The 3547-nt window shown below is 35.8% G+C and overlaps 1 pseudogene; it reads left to right on the top strand.

Moving 5' to 3' along the window:
• Positions 1 to 504: 504 nt before the first annotated feature.
• LOC122896990 lies at positions 505 to 1232 on the top strand (annotated as a pseudogene).
• The last annotated feature ends 2315 nt before the right edge of the window (positions 1233 to 3547 follow it).

Here is a 3547-nt window from a genome sequence, read left to right as displayed (position 1 = left end):
AGTGGGGAGTCTGTTTTTCCCTCTCCCTCTGCCATCTCCTCCACTCATGCTTTCTCACTCTCAAATAATAAAATCTTTTTTTAAAAACTTCCTCAGAATGTAAAAATTATGTACTTCAAAAAATCCTATCAAGAAAGAAAAAAAAAGAAGGAACATTTGTAAATCATGTATCTGATAAGGGATTTATATAGAAAATTTATAGAATACTTGTAACTCAATAAGAAAAAGAAAACTATAGATGCATGAAATGACAGCACAGAAGGAAGGGGCACAGCATTGACTCCTCTTTCTCCCTTGCTGGACATGAGGTGTCTATGAGGCACCCATTGCTGCTGTTCCTTCCACCACCATCACCACAACTGGTTGCTATCTCTGTGGCAAGGAGGAGGAGTAGAAGTTCAGTGACACAAGTACAAAAATAAAGGATAAAGTATTTTATGAAACAAATCTTCAATCAAGTATAACATTTTGATGCTTGGCAAATAGATTCCTTGTGCCCACACTATGCCAGCAGCAACTGTAGATCATAACTAAAGAATTTCTGTAGTTTGAGCTTGCAACCTGGACAAAGATAAAAAAGAAAATTCATTCAGTTATCGGACAATATAATTATGTTGCTATGGGCACAGAGTTTCCAGGTGTGGTTACAAGACCTATTGGAAAATTCAGGAACAATGCTGGCTATTAATACCAACTATTGTGATGCAGTGTAGACTAAAGATAATTTAGCTAGGACTGACATTTATGAATGAGCAAGAAGATTATCCTCCAGGAACTTCAACTTTTCAGTTTAATTTTAAATTTAATTTGACAGAGGACATGTATGCCCAGAACTCTATAGAGCTACTAATAACATCTGGCATCTGGTTTAAAAAACCTGAAAAGGAAGGAATTGATACCCAGTACTTTGCAGAACTTCTTATGCCCTCAGGAGTGATCCTCTGCAAAGAGGGCAAATGGTTATTTCACAGTGACTATGACTTTGGCTATTTAATCAAAATCCTGACAAGCTCTAACTTCCCTGAAGAAGAACATGACTTCTTTGAGATCCTTTGATTATTTTTTCCTGTCATTTAGATGTGAATTACTTCATGAAGTGCTACAAAAATTTCAAAGGTGGTTTAAAAGAAGTTGCTGGACAGTTAGAGCTGGAACTGATAGGACCACAACATCAAGCAGGATCTGATTCATTGCTCACAAGAATGGCTTTTTTCAACATGAGAGAAGTATGAAAACATCATTGCCTTTTTCTCAGTTGGTTGTTAGGTTGAGAACATTAAAAATCTTATGATAAAAAAGAATAAAAATATAACTAAAAATAAGCAAATTATCTGAATAGACATTTCTCCAAAGAAGAAATACAAATAAATTTTAAGAGCAAGAAGACACTCAACATCATTAGTCACTGCATTAGGGAAATGTAAATCAAAAACCACAATGAGAAACTACTTTATATCTACAAGGATGGCTATAATAAAAAGGCTAAATAATAACAAGTGTTAGTGAAGATGTAGAGAAACTGGAACACTCACACCTTCCTGATGGGAACGAAAAACAGTTCAGCCTCTTTGGAAAACAGCCTGGCATTTCCTTAAAATGTTAAGCAGTTGGTTACCATATGACTTTCCTAAGTGTTTACTCAAGAGAAATGAGAACATTATGTCTACATAAATACCTATATGTGAATGCTTATAGCAATGCTATTTCCAATGCTTTTTCCAAAAAGTAGAAACAATACAAGTGTCTATCAATTGTTGAATAAAAAAAATGGATGAATATTTCTTTAGAAATAAAATTAAGTAGTGATACATGCTATAAAATGGATGAATCTTGAAAAACATTTTGCTAAGTGAAAGAAGCCAGACACAAAATACCACATATTTTATGATTCACCTATATAAAATGATTAGAATAAGTGAATCTATAGACACAGAAAGTAGATTTGTGGTTGTCTATTGCTTTGATTCCTGCTGAGAAATGGTCAGTGACTGCAAATGGGTGCAAAGTTTCTTTCTGGAGTAATGGAACTTTTCTCAAACCAAGTGTGGTTATGGTTGTCCAATCCTTTAAATACTAAAGCCACTGAATTACACAATTTTTAAAGGTGAGTTTTGTAGTAAATGCATTGTATCTCAATGAAGTTGTCATAAGAATCAATACAATCTATGCTCCTTACAACTAAGGAAATTAAAAAATGTATTATCTCAACAAACAGAGGGAAAGAATTTGACAAAATTCAACGTATATTTGCAATAAAAACTTTCAGCAAACAACAAATAGAAAGGAACTTCCTTAACATGGTAAAACACATCCGTAAATAATCTATAACTTACATTGTACTTACTCATGAAAGACTGAATGTTTAAAAATAGTAAGAATGACCTCTCTCACCTCCACATTTCAGCATCATACTTGAAGTTCAAGCCAGGTTAATGGGAGGGGAGAAAAAGAAAAGAAAAAAATCTGAAGTGCAGAGAAAAAGAGAGGGGGAAAAATTTGGGATAAAAAATAAAGACAATAGAAAGCCAAAGTTAGTGGTATCACAATTCCAGACTTCAAGCTCTATTAAAAAGCTGTAATCATCAAGATAGTATGGTACTGGCACAAACACAGACACATAGATCAATGGAACAGAAGAGAGAGCCCAGAAATTGTCCCTCAACTCTATAGTTAACTAATCTTCAACAAAGCAGGAAATAATGTCCAATGAAATAAAGAAAGTCTCTTCAACAAATGATGTTGGGAAAATTGGACAGCCACATGCAAAAGAATGAAGCGGGACCATTTCCTTACACCACACACACAAATAGACTTGAAATGGATGAAAGACTTCAATGTGAGACAGGAATCCATCAAGATGCTTAAGAAGAACACAGGCAGCAACCTCTTTGACCGCAGCTGCAGCAACTTCTCCCTAGAAACATCACCAAAGTCAAGGGAAGCAAGGACAAAAATGAATTATTGGGACTTCATCAAGATCAAAAGCTTTTGCACAGCAAAGGAAATGGTCAACAAAACCAAAAGACAACCGACAGAATGGGAGAAGATACCCACAAATGACATATCAGATAAAGGGATAGTATCCGAAATCTATAAAGAACTTATAAACTCAACACCCAAAGAACAAATAATCCAATCAAGAAATGGGCAGAAGAGGGTCACCTGGGTGGCTCAGTGGGTTAAAGCCTCTGCCTTCAGCTCAGTTCATGATCCCAGGGTCCTGGGATCGAGCCCCACATCGGACTCTCTGCTCTGCGGGGAACCTGCTTCCTCCTCTCTCTCTGCCTTGCCTCTCTACCTACTTGTGATCTCTGTCTGTCAAATAAATAAATAAATAAAATCTTTAAAAAAAAAATAAATGGGCAGAAGACATGAAGAGATGTTTCTGCAAAGCAGACATCCATATGGCCAACACACATGAAAAAGGGCTCACCATCACTCAACATCAGGGAAATACAAATCAACATCACAATGAGATACCACCTCATACCAGTCAGAATGGCTAAAATTAACAAGTTAGGAAACGACAGGTGTTGGCGAGTATGCA

This window comes from Neovison vison, chromosome X, assembly GCF_020171115.1.
Source record: "Neovison vison isolate M4711 chromosome X, ASM_NN_V1, whole genome shotgun sequence".
NCBI classification, from domain to species: Eukaryota; Metazoa; Chordata; class Mammalia; order Carnivora; family Mustelidae; genus Neogale; species Neogale vison.
The sequence above is the reverse complement of the archived record's forward strand: the minus strand, read 5'-3'. Positions and strand labels throughout refer to the sequence as shown.